Raw genomic sequence first — 14113 nt, 5'->3', positions numbered from 1 at the left:
TGTTAGCGACAGGAAGCTCTTATCGCTGTCTTCTGTGACTTTTGAGTTGTGTTCAGCAGAAAGTGGTCATGGTTACAAGTAGCAATTTTATGTTGGGGAGCGGTCACAGAATAAAAGTCTGTATTTTGCATTCTATCAAGTATGGTAAAGGTGTATGTGAATGTGAGGAGGTTGCTGCTGCAGGGGCCATTTGGCTGAAATGCTGTGTTTACTTACCGGTAATAGCAGTACTCGGAGTCCTTCTCTTGCCATGATGAATCAAAGAGTTAGGCCCTTGTGCCTCCATTCACAAATCCCCTCCCAACATATAAAATCACCTCCCCGCCTCCTTACTTCCTGTTCCATACTAAACCCAAACACCACATAGTTGGACGGAGGGCCTGATTAATCACAGACAAGAAAAGGACTCAGAGTAATGCTGCTACTTGTAAGTAAACGCATCATTGCTTTCTCGTCCCTCTCGCCATGATGAAACCCATAGTGAGATGTACCCAAGTCAAAAACGGACCAGGACAACTGCACAGAATATGCAAACAGAAGTTTAATCCATAGGCAAAAAACTGTTTACAACACAGAAGTCAGAATCCTAGAACCCAACAAACCCAGAACCTCTGGACCCTGGACCAACCGATAATAAGTCACAAAGGTGAACGGAAAAGCCAATGTGGGAGTCCGACATATCTCCTGCACAGAAGCACCCTGAAACTCTGCAACAGAAGTGGACATCACCCTAGTAGACCTCTCCTGTATCCCCAAAGGAGGCAACAGACCAAACTGCTTATATGCTAGCAGAATCACCGATCTGATCCACCGGCTCAAGGTTTGAGTTGAAGGCTTACCCCCCTTACGGTCTAGACCAAAATTCTCAAATAAAGAGCTGGAGACCCGAAACTCCTTCACTAGGTCTAGGTAGATCAAACCGCCCTCCGCACATCAAGCGAATGAAGTGCCACCTCCTCAAGAGACTGAGGATCTGCAAAAAGCACCAGAAGAATCACTTCCTGCTGATGATGAAACTAAGAATTCACCTAGGGCACAAAGCCAGGGCCAAACCTAAGTACAATCCTGTTCTCAAACATGCAAAAGAAAGGAGGCAGACAAGACAATGAGCCTTACTCCCCCAATCTGTGGGCTGATGTTACAGCCACCAGAAAGAACACCTTCAAGGTCATAAGATATAATCCTACAGACAGCAATGGCTCAAACAGAGAATACTGGAGAGCCTGCAAAACCAGCTGCAAATCCCAAGACGGACACACCTACGGAGGGACAGGACAGAGATTGACAAACCCCTTAAAGATTCTGGAGACCAGACTCTGATCATCCACCAGACCCCCAAAGGGTCCAGAAAGCCTTAATAACCACCCTTTGCACCTTAAGAGTGGCAGGACTAGACCCGACTGAAACCTATCCTGGAGAAATTTCAGCACCTGAAGCAGTGAAAAAGAAAGTGGAACCACTTGCCTTTAATCACACCAAGCCTGAAATTTCTTCCAATGCAGAGGATAAGAGAACCTGGTAGATAACCTTCTGGATGCCTGCACAGAAAAAGGAGACAGAGGCTTAGAGACCCTGCAACAATAAACCCCCACGCTCAATCGCCTAGCTGTCAGCTTGAGTTTCGCCAGAGAAGGCACTTGGAGACTTGAAAATCTCAGGGGAAATGGAACCTTCGGAAACCGCCACTCTAGACCCACCTTCCTCTCCATCAACAGAGGAAACCAGACAGAGAGAGACCACGACTGAGCCACAAGAACAACTTGAACCCCCTCCTTCTGACCCGCACCAAAAACCTCTGGATCAAAGGAAATGAAAGGATAGCAAACATAAGGCTCACAGGCCAAGGACATATCAGGGCATCCAACCCTAAAGCCGACTCTTCCCATCATCTGGAAAAAAACAAGCAAGAAGTGCATTGCCAGGGATCGCAAACAGTTCCACGTGGGGGTGACCCCACAACTGCCACGCATTGGCAAGCACCTGGGGAGAAAGAGAAAACACCTGAGAGGATGGAATCTCCCTGCTAAGGCAATCAGCCTGATAATTCAGAACTCCCTGAATAAAGATGGCCATGTGCGAACCCACAGCCGACTGAGCCCAAAGGAACATTTGATCCGCAATTGTATATAAAGACAGAGCCCTTGTCCCCCCCCTGTCGATTGACATACGGCTTGGCAGTGGTGTTGTCTGTCTGGATGATGACATCCCTGTCCTTCAAATGAGGGGAAAAGTTAAGGAGATCCAGATGAATTGCCTCCAGCTCCATTCAGTTGGACGACCGTGAACTCTGGCACACATGGATGAGGCCCTGCCCTGTGAGAGCCCCCGACCAGACCCCCCAACCACTGTCGCTGGCATCCGTCATGATGGTCACCTGATCTGGAGAGAACAAGGAGACCCCCTTCAGGATGTTGGATGCAAGTAGCCACAACCCCAGTTCCTCCCGGATCATAGTCGTCACAGGGAGAAGACGTGACAAATCCTGTGCATTGGGCGCCCACCATCTCAGAATGAACCACCGAGCTCAGGGCACCATAGCACACTGCACCCTCATTCAAAGCGAAACTGGCTGAACGGATGCCAACAACAGATCCAGCAGATGCAAATGAATCTTCAGCATTCTTGAGTCCGGCAACATCACAATGCCCGGGCCCGCCTTGGTGGTAACATCCTGCTGCTTAGCCCTCCTGGTCTGGAACCGCTTTCTGCAGAACGAATAGGAGAGGAATTCCTTATGAGGGAAATCCCTGTTGTCCCTGGCATCTGAGCAGATCCAAGTCTTAGAAGATTTGCTTGAAGAGTACCTGTAAGACCAAGTATGCTTCTTATCCTTGAAGGACTCCAGATCAGACTGTCCAACCACTTACCTCACAGCGGGCCATCCTCAAATTGCAGTTTAAGATAAGAATGCTTTTCAGCCAGATCCACCTTCCAGTCCAAAAACCAGCGGGAGGTTTCATTGGGCCACTATAGCAGAGGAGGAGGCCACAGATCCTTGTTAATTACATCAGCCAGGAATTTGGCCTGTTGTTCCATGTGTACAAGGACATCCAACACACTTGGCACCTCTTGCATGGCCTCAGTTAGAGCTTCAAAATCCTTCACTAAGGATTGGACTGTCGAGGCCCATATGAGGTAGCCCAGAGCACCAAATGCGATCCCATGAATGACTTCTTCAGGCCACCATCCACCTTGCAATCCACATGATCCAAGGGCAAACAATCATCCGGATTTAATGAGGACCTGCCAATTGGAGGAGCCAAGATAGACTCAACCTTAACAGAAGGTGGCAACAGTCTGTCCCCTTCTTCCAAAGCATAGGACTTCTGAAGAAAGCGGGGAACCTGGCTATGCTCAGGCTCTTCCCAGGATCTAAAGATCGTCTACTTAATCTTTGAGTATAATGGCAAACCCAGATCCGCAGACTTAGCAAATTGCGGAAAAAGTCCTCAGAAGCACCCTCTTCCAGAAGCAGTACCATGTCCAGTTTGTCTCTGACATGAGATCGAATGTCTGCCAGTTCATCCATCAAAATGAACTTCCTACCAGGCACCACATGTCTCTCAGGGACCGATTCAGCTGATGATTCAGAATCCAGATCATCTTCCAACCAGACAGAAGTATGCTTAGCCTTATGCCTGGAAGACAAGGCTTTTGGAACTGCAGCATCAGCCTTAGCCTGGACTTTTGTCAGCCAACAGGGAAATAGACACCCCAGCCGGGGCACCACCAGCCCTTGCTGATACACTCTGCTGGTAATCACTCTCATCCTCTGAATCAGGAGACTGTGACCTTCACCTCTTAGCGGTTCACTTCTCCATTGTAAGGAACAGGGACAGCAGCACAAAAACTTCTCCCCAATAAATAGTCCCTAAAGTGACACCATTGGGGAGCAACGTCCTCCAAAACAGACCTAATCCTGTGATAATGGCACATAAAATGCTAGGCCAACCCCCCTCCTGACATTTACACAGAAACCAATATCAAAACTTTTTTTTATAAGCCAGCAGCCAGACAGCTGTAATTATTTCAATTTTCCTGCTTTGCTAAGAGCCTACTTCGATTAGCTGATTGCCTCGGCAACCCAGACACTCTCAATCCAGTCGGAAAAAGGCACCACAGACCTTTAGTCAGGTAAAGTCAGCCCTCAGTATCAAGCCATGCCCACACGACCGGAGGAAGGCACCGCAGAACTCTGGCCAGGTGACAGAACAGCACAGCAAAAGAAAAGTCTGCTGCACTGCTTGCAGATGCCGCTCTCCTTGCTGGCCCCAGGAGGATCAGCACTCGACTTGAGGACTCGATAATCATGCCGCCTCCTGCTCCCAAAGACCAACACAAATCATGCCATCCCCCAGGCTCATCGGAACCACGTGGCAATAAGGGAGGTGCTCAAATGCCAGAGCACACGTGCCACGCCTGCCCGAAAAGAGTTCCACATAAAAATTGAAAAAGAAGTAAGGAGGAGTGTTAGACCTGATACTCTTTAGGTAGTGTTTCCATAAATGTTTTTGCTTTTTCGTGCTGGGTTTTGTTGATTCTCTTGTTGTTGCTTTAGGGCTCTAGACATTTTTCCACTGTGAATATAGCATGAAAGTGTGCATGATCTTCCTACACCTGTTGCTTACATGGTGTTTCTAAACATGTGCCAAGCCTGTCATTACAGGCCTCTGTGTGAAACTTGCACCTATGTTGTTTGTAAACATGTCCAGCCTGCCATTGCAGGCCTGTGTGTGCTCAGATGCACTTACACTCAGGTTGGCCTTTCTAAGCCATTAGCCAATCCTGAGGGAACCTTTCTCCACCACTAGAGCACCTCTGGCATAAGTCCTGAGGGGTGAAGCCAGTGGTAGGTGAAAGACAGGCCAGGTACACATGTGTGTACCCTGCCCAGCTAGTGAAGAATACCCATGAGTTTTTTCACTAAGCATTAGGTTTGCTCTTCCCGTAGGCTAACATGGAGGAATGGTTGGGATTACTACAGGCTGCAATAGTAGATTGCAGTGGAGCAGCCTCATCACGTTTCCTATCATTGGATTCACAATGACAAACCCTCTCCTATGGTCAAGGTGATTTTGTCATTAATAGCTTAGAAATACCACTTCTATCAAGTGGTCCTATATCGCTTAGGCGATTTTTAAACTTTATTGGCAAATTTAAATGTATATTGTGTGTATTGGTATCATATTTGGTCTATATATGAACGTGTCGTCTGAATGAGTGTATGTTTGTTTGTCTTTACATGTGGGACCTCTATGTATAAATAAAATATTTTGTATGCTATATGGCTTATCCTTTATACAAAAATTATCATTTGTGAATACTGTTATTGAAATAAAATTGTTCTTTTTTTATCTCCTTTGGTTTTCCTATTATTCTGAGTCTATTTCTGCCCTTGGCTTTTTCTTATTGATGTGACCCAATCCTGGGCCTAATGATATCAGACGTAGTGTAGACAGTGGGTTCTGTTCTTTCTCTGCCTCCTTGTTCCCTATTTCCCCTGTCTACCCATCCAAGCATTAGGGACCCCCCCCTTTGTTTGAAACATATCAACGCACACCAGATGTTGTGCCTCATTTCCAGGGAGGTATGGAATTTGCAACTCTTCATTGTGTGTGACCGGAACTGTCTGGTGCGACTCGGAGCAACTCACACGAGACGTTGTGCCTCATTTCCAGGGAGATAATAAGCTTGCAACTCTTCATTGAGTGAGACTGGAATTGTCTGGTGCGGCTCGTATCGCTGTGCACCAGACGTGCCCAGATTTCCTGGGTACTACTCTGATCAACGTGCGCCTGACAGGGTGCCGCTTTCTTCCAAAAGGCTCCAGGCTTCATTCCCCCTTCATTGATTGTTTCTTTTGGCCCCTCAGTAAGGCGGACCAACTGCCCTCTCCTCACCTGCGCCTGACATCATCGTGCTGCCAGATATTATTGCTCGGATCAGACCAGGGTATTGAGAGTGACTGACTGGGTTGAAAAAACACTTCTGAGAATGATCAGAAGTGGGTCAAGAGACTGCTTGACCACCCCTCCCCCGGGCTTCCCAGAACTTGGCTGGTGCCAGAAAGCACCTGGTGGAACCCTTTTGAATGTCAAACTATTGCACCTAGCCCGCTTCTGCTCCGCATCCTATGGGTGAACTTCCTGAGTGGTGGCCAAACCCCTATTTGACGACTGCCCCCTAATTAGTCCTTCTACTTACCCAAACCTCGTTTCCTGGGAGCCTGACTCAGTATGACTTCAGCCTTGTGCCGCCTAGTATCAGGGGGGAGGGCTGGTGAACTCCAATCCATGGGTGTAAGCTAGTTGGGGTGAATTAGAAGGTGAAGGGATGCTTGGGCCACAGTGTGCTATCAATCGGCCTCCCGGATATCAGTTGCATCGGAATACGGTGCTGTGTGCCGATGTGTGCAAGTGCATTCCATACAGGCCTTACTGATATCCGTTGCACCACATATTGGTGATTACTGAGTGTGCGTGTGTGGGACTGACAGCCTGTGGACTGCCTGTGATTAATGACAGTGCCCAGTGGTGTTGATTTACACATTGATTCCTTGCCAAAAGAATGCTACATTTCACATTGGTTTTACCTGTGTGGCTTTGGCCTGTGGGGCTGCTAAAAAGTGTTATAATTCTTTGTATGTACATATTTCTGATATCGGTGTGATCTGGGGTGCACCCTATAACTGCACCCTATAACTGTGTGCTATTGCATTATAAGAATTGCCAAGGCAGGCCTAGGTTTGACAACGTGTTGCACCGCATCAGGGTGCTGGGAGGGAAAGTAGGATCTCACCCAAGTGTGCATACTACTGATGTCATTTTAACACGGTTCGGCAAGTTCTGCTAGTAATATTTCCAAGCTACTTAAGGATGGGTGTTATACAGTGAGTGTAATCACCCACCCCTGACGGGAGTGGTAGGTACTGCCTGGCTAGGACCTCGCCTCAGTCAACCAGAACCTGCCAGTTCCAATATTTGGTGGTCAAGCGGTGAGATAGGAATTGCATTTGCACAGCATTGCACAGTAACTAATTGTGTGCCATGACTTCACTTAGGGAAAGTGTTCCTTTGTTTCCTAAGGTATGTCTAAAAAGGGATAGAGAGGTAGCTAGGGAGTGGTGATTATTTTGTGTTCCTCATAGATCTATATTTCTACTTCAACTAGTTTGCTAACATGTCTGAGGGCAAACCTGAGGTACAGTTTGAGCTGGCTGAGATGGAAACCTCTATGGTGGCACATCTCAAGGAGGTCTGCCAGGCAAAGGGGGTGGCTTGCTAGGGAAGAGCCAGGAAGGTGGAGTTGCAGGAAGCCTTGAGGGCCTGGGCAGAGGCCCACCCTGAGGAGAAGTTGAAGAGTGGAGGAAAGTCTGAGTGTCTGGAAGAGTCAGAGCAGGGTCAAAAAGGCCCTGACGGACAACCTATAGAGGGGGAGGACCCTCTTCTCCCAGACCTGGGGGGCCACTCTAGAACCAGCGGAAGTATATCCTCAATGAGCCTGTCCTCGGAGGAGCTGGAGGACAGGAGGGAAGAAAGGAAGTTAAAGTTAGAGCTTGCCAGGACTGCCACGACTGCCAGGTAGCAGGCCCTAGCCCTTGCTAAATTAGAAAAGGAGCAAGTCCTGGCCAAATCGGACAAAGAGCAAGCTCTGACTGAAAAAAGACTATCCATGGAAGAGAAAAAAGATGGTCTATGAGCTTAGCCTCAGAGAGTTGGAATTTATAGCCCTACAAATAGGGCCAACAACAGTGATAGTGGCAGCAGTCCTGCAGTGTTGAACAGTGAGAGTAGAATTTGAATCCCAAATGATATGGTACAGGATTACCAGGTGGGGGATGACATGGACAACTGGTTGGCAGCCTATGAGGTGGCTCTGAATGTGCACAGGGACGCCAAAGAGAGCTGGGAAGGTAGTTTATGATGGTGTATGCCCTCCATGGGGATGGACACCCTCCTTACACTGGACGTGGGGGACCAGATAAACTACCCTGCCATGAAGATCGTTTTGATCAATAAGTTTCAACTGACCACAGAGAAATACCACCAGAGTAAGCTGACTACACAAAACTGGATAGACTTCTTAGACTACATGGGTAAGGCACTAAAGGGTTGGATGATGGGCAGTAAAGTCAATGATTATGAGCAATGGTACAACTTGGTCTTGAGGTAGCTCCTCCTCGAGACCTGTTTCACCGACCTGTGCCAACATCTGGTACATGACAAGCTGATGGATTGCCAGAAACGTGCTGAGGAAGTGGACCTCTGGGCCACTACCAGAATGCCCAAAAGGATAACTGGGAGGATTCCCAAAAGTGGGGCCTGGGTCCCCACCAGAAGAAGGAGGGGGAGTAACAAAAAGAAGGAGTCTTCTGTCAGCCCTCAAAAACATTCCCCCAGTAAAAGGGACTGGCCCGAATTCCCGATCCGGTCCCCCAGACAAGAGTCTGTTGACGAAGACCCCTAAGTGCAAATATTACAGGTACAGACACCACAAAGGAGATCCTGAGTGTCCAAAGCGAGTGCCCCCGTCTGCTGGAGGAAAGGCTCCAAGGGTGACAAGTGTAGTAATGGGGGAGAGGGTGGTCCGAGGTCCCAGGTAATGGGGGGGACTTTAGTGGTGTCACCCTAGTGTGCTTCAGTGACGGTGAGATGGTTCCCAGGATCCAAGTGCCTGATAAAACAGCAAAGTATAGGCAACGTGTCACCATCAATGGGCAGGGGGTAGAGGCTCTGAGGGATACAGGGGCCAGAATAACTATGGTAAGGCATTAGCTTGTCTCTACAGAGCAGGTAATCCCACAAGCCACCATCCAGGTGGTGGTGGCTGACAACAGAGAGGGTTGTGGACCAGGTGCCATTTGGATAGGGGGTTTCAGGCCTGTTGAAGGTCGCCATGAGTCCCACCATGCCACTGGCTTGTCTGTTGGGTAATGACCTGGAGCACACTATCTGGAAGGAATTGGAGCTCCGGGATCATGTGGAGATGTTGGGTTTACCCAACTGGATCTGTGCTACCACGCGGTCCATGGCTACCCGAGAAGGGAGTAAGAAGGGGCTGGAGTCTGGAACAGTGGGCCAGCTCCCTGATAAGAAGGCAAGAGGATGAAGACGGAGGAAACCCACCTCAGACTATACCTCAGGTGAGATGAATGGGGAACTGGTCGAGGACATTATTCATCCTGGTGCCCTGCCCGAGCTTGCCGATTGGCAAGAGGAAGGAAGCCCCACCAGGGAGAAGTTCTGTAGGGCACAGAGAGATTGATCCACCCTCGTGGGCCGGAGGTGGCAAACTGAGGCCCAAGCAATCAGTGATGAATCCGGGACTCATCACCTTTACTGGGAGGACAGCCTGCTGTACAGTGCATCTAAGGCTCCTGGCCGGGGGGCTGTGGCTGTGTGGTAAATTCCAAGGGTGGAGTTTGCAGAGTTTTTGTAATTCTGCGCTCCGCTTTGAGGGAAGAGTTTGACAAAAACTCCATCAAACACTGTCGTGTGGCGGAGTTTTTTTTTTTTTTTTTTTTTAAACCGTTTATTACAAGTCTTAAGAGTATACAAGTATGGGCCTACAACCTTCCGGCCGGCCGCTAGCAATGATAGGAACATACGACATACATTTATGGGACACGTGGTGTTACGGAGGAGCATTTCTCAGGAGGTAACAACGTCAAAGCCACATCATCCAGACCCCATTATACGGTTTCATTTTAAATTAAGAACAACAAGTAAAACCACACCCACAAGGCAACCCACAATCGGAAATAGCAGCACGTGCTCCCCTAGAGGGGGGATCCCAACTATCCACAAAAGTCTAAAGAGGGGGAAGAGAACAGAGCGAGGACTGGGGGAACCCAATGCCCGGCAGCGGGGGAATGAGTCAGCTAAGGGGATGGGGCTGGCGAGGTATCAGGCAGCAACGGTGGTGCACAGATACCCCCGCGGTAGGCGTTCCAGGGGCCCCATACTTTCACCCATGTCCCAGGCTTACCCCTCGCCACATACACCACCTTTTCTCGAAACATGCACCAGTACATGTGTTCTTTCCAGGCCGAGACCGTCGGGGGCCTCTGGGATCCCCACAGTTGAGCAATATCACGCTTGGCTATCATATATCCCAGAGTCACCCACCACGTCTGCGGCGCCGAGTAATCAGTCGGTTCCCACACATTCAACAGGCATCTCCTCGCTTCAGGCAACAGCGCCACATGCGTAACCAGTCGCAGCACCTCATGGACACCACGCCAGAACCCCTCTACCTCCGGGCACTCCCACAAAATATGCAGAAAGGTCCCCAAAGCACCACACCCACGCTTACACAACCCATCTCCAGCATAGCCCATACGCAGAAGCTTTGGCCCCGTCATGTAGACCCGGTGGAGTATCTTGAGCTGGACGAAGCGAAGGCGAGCCAGTATGGCCACCTCCTTCGGGGAGGCCACCGCGGAGGTCCAGTCCTCGTCGTCCAACTCCAGCCCGTCGGCAACCCAAGCCGCACGAAGGGCAGTCAACAGGCCCGAGCGGTCGTTGATCAGCTTTTTGTATATCAGTGAGATCGTGCTGTCCGGGACGTGCCCATCCAGCATTCTATCCTCCAGGGGGGAATATTCCGGGATGGAGGCAACGTCCGAGAAGACGGAGCCCAGCGCATGACGGACCTGCAAATACCGAAAATATTCACTGCCCTGCAACTGAAATTCCGTCTGCAGCATATCGAACGTTTTAAATCCTCCCCTCGTCCAGAGATCCCCCACTTTACTGATACCTATTATGTCCCACTTCTCAAAGCCCTTAGAGGTCCACAGGGAACCTAACCGCTCAGACGCGTATAGTGGTGACGCCCGGGTCAAACGGTCCTTCCACCCCATAGCTGCATTGGCCGCGTGCCACACTTGCACCATGACACGCGTGGGGCCCGTCAGACGAGCGTCGGGCGCGCTAGAGCGCTCGATTGTAGTCGCCACCTGGCAGGAGCATCTTGTCCATTTCGAATGCCGGGTTTAAGGCGGGCCCGTATAGGCCATGGTTAATTGCAGTGAGCTGGGAGGCCCAATAGTACCGTTTAATATCCGGGAGGGCAATCCCCCCGTCATACCATGGGAGCGTCAACTTCGCCAGGGCAATACGCGGCCTCCCGTCCCAGAACAGGCGGCGTTGCAGACTCTCCACCTCACGGAAGTAGCGCGCCGGGACTAAGCCCATAGTGTTCTGCAAAGCGTACAGGAAACGCGGCAGAGACATCATCTTGAACAATGCCGCCCGCCCGAGCGGCGAAAGCGGCAGGCGCCGCCAGCGTGCGACATCTACCCGCAGGCGCTGGAGGGGGGGAAGCAGGTTCTGTTCATACCGGGCCTCCGGGTCCAGAGTAATGAAGACACCCAGGTACCGAAATCCCTGCGGGGCGATCTGGATCGGACAGCCCCGCGGGAGAATAGGAGCCTCCCCAGAGAGAACATACACGCACGATTTAGCCCAGTTGATGACGAGACCAGAGTTACGACCAAATGAATGTAAAACATCAACCAGCACTATAAGTGATTTACGTGGGGAGGCTAGGTACAGAAGGATGTCATCAGCGTATAGGGATACGCGGCCCCCACCTCGGGGGTCCAACGGAGACCACGGATGGAAGGCTCCCACCGCAGCCACTCCGCCAGGGGCTCCAAGGCAAGCGCAAAAAGAAGCGGCGACAAGGGACAGCCCTGTCGCGTGCCCCGGCCCAGCTCAAACGGGGCCGATACTCTTCCGTTCACCACCACCTGCGCCAATGGGCCCGAATACAACAATTTGACCCAACTGATGAATCCTGGGCCAAATCCAAACTTCGCAAGCATCGCCCAGATGTATGGCCACTCAAGCGTGTCAAACGCCATGGTGGCGTCCAAGGACGCCAAAATGGCCGGTTCCCGTATAAATGGGACGCGCGCTAGCACCCCATGCAAACGCCGCAGGTTAAGGGCTGTGTTGCGATGGGGAATAAAGCCGGACTGGTCCTGATGAACCAGATCTCCCACCACACCGACCAGCCGATTGGCCAGTACCTTGGCGAGAATTTTGGGCTCCGCATTCAGTAGTGAGATAGGCCGATAAGAAGTAACCCGGTCCCGAGGTCTCCCTTCCTTGTGGATCACCACGATTGTAGCCAGACGCTGGTCAAGCGGGAGGGAGCCCAGCGAGTGGGCCGCCAGGAACATTGCGCGGAGGTGGGGCGCCAATGTATCCGGTCGCAACTTATACAGCTCGATAGGGATACCATTCGGGCCCATGGCCTTGCCAGAAGCGACCGAGCGTATGGCGAGGGCGATTTCGTCGGAGGTGGGAGCGGCGTCCAGCGACACCCTGTCCTCCCCGGAAAGGGACTGCAGCGCGATATCCCTGAGCAGGGCACGGGAATCCTCTTCAGAGCAGGAAGAGACCGGGGAATACACCTCGCGGAAATAATCCGCGAAACAGGAGACAATTTCTTCTGGCTCAGTTACACACACACCATTCGTTTTCTCAATCAGCGGGACCACACGATTCGCTCTCTCCTTTTTATCCAACCACGCTATCAGTTTACCAGCCTTATCACCCACATCATACAGTCGCCCCTGTTGCTCTCTACTAAGGCCCCTGGCCGCTTCCGTGACGAGGGCCCTATAAGCCGCTTGTTTGAGTTGGAGGACATGTAGTGCAGCATCCGTCACCCCACCTTCTAGATTACCCTCCAACTCAGCTATTTCAGCCTCCACCCGGGTCACCTCCTCCCGCTCGCGCCTCCGGGCGTGGGAAATAAGGGATAGGGCCTCCCCTCTGAGTACTGTTTTGAAGGCCTCCCACAGGGAAATAGCCGAAGGCACTGACCCCACGTTCTCATCAAAATAGCGCTGGAGGGATTTAATCAAGTCAGCGCGAATGGTGGGGTCGTGCAGGTACCAGGAATTGATTGGGACCACCCTGCTCTCACCCCTCGGAAAGACATCGAAATGTAACAGGAGCGGGGAGTGGTCCGAGATACCCCGTGCCAAATGGCGCACCTCCCCCACCCTCCCGACATAGGCCGCCGGGACAAGGACATAATCAAGCCGTGAGAGACTACCATGGGCCCCCGAGTGGAAAGTGTACTGCAGCTGCGTGGGATGTTTTAAGCGCCAGCAGTCCACCAATCCCAGTGTATCCAAGAGGCCGGATAGCCACGCCTGTGCCCGGGGGAGGTCCCTAGGGGGGTGACGATCCACAGTCCCAGAAACCACCGCATTGAAATCCCCCCCCACCACCAGAAGCCCCCCCGGAAGGCCAAGGAGGAGGCGCCCCAGGTCTGCAAAGGTGGTCGACTGCAACCCCGGCGGGGCGTACACTGACACAAAGACAATCACTTTGCCCTCCAGTCTCCCCACCAAGACAGTGTAACGTCCCCTATCATCGTGGAGCACCTCATCAATTTCTAACGGGAGCGAGTTCTTTACCATGATACCCACACCCCTTGAGCCTGATGTGAAGCCCGAGTGGGCCACGAGGCGGTAGCCACGCCGATTCATGGCACAGAAGGAATTGCCAATAAGGTGTGTCTCCTGCAGAAAGACTACATCGGGCGAGAGTCGCTTCAGAAACTGCAGGACCACACCTCGTTTGATCCTGTCCCCCAGTCCATTAACGTTCCAAGACAACAAAGTTAATTCCCTACCCCCCATCATACACAGAAACCATCATTCGTCCGCCCGAGAGCACATTAGAACCAACACAAAAAAAAGTTTGCCTTGTGATAATAACGAACAACACCCCATCCCTACCCACCCACCCCAACAGAACTCCCCCCTCCCTGCACCCCTGCATGAGCCCAGACAGCCCCCCCAACGTGCAGTGTGCCTGTCGCCCCATAGATAGTTAAACTAACTAGACCCCCAGAGGAGGAGGGAGAACCCCCAAGAGACCCCACACAACCTCCATAGGAGGGGAACTTAAGCGAACAGACGTATGGTCAAAAGTGGCATCATTTTTGTCCCAAGCGAGGCCTAATATTAGTCCCTCAGTCCTGATCCGGCGAGCCCTCTCCCCCCGCCGCTCCCCCCCCTCCACCCCGATCCCGATCCCCAGACAGAGTATCCAGCCAGTCCCCGGCCGCTTCGGGACGATCAAAA

The sequence above is a fragment of the Triturus cristatus genome, chromosome 2_2, assembly GCF_964204655.1.
Source record: "Triturus cristatus chromosome 2_2, aTriCri1.1, whole genome shotgun sequence".
Classification (NCBI taxonomy): Eukaryota; Metazoa; Chordata; class Amphibia; order Caudata; family Salamandridae; genus Triturus; species Triturus cristatus.
This window is presented reverse-complemented; position numbering follows the sequence as displayed.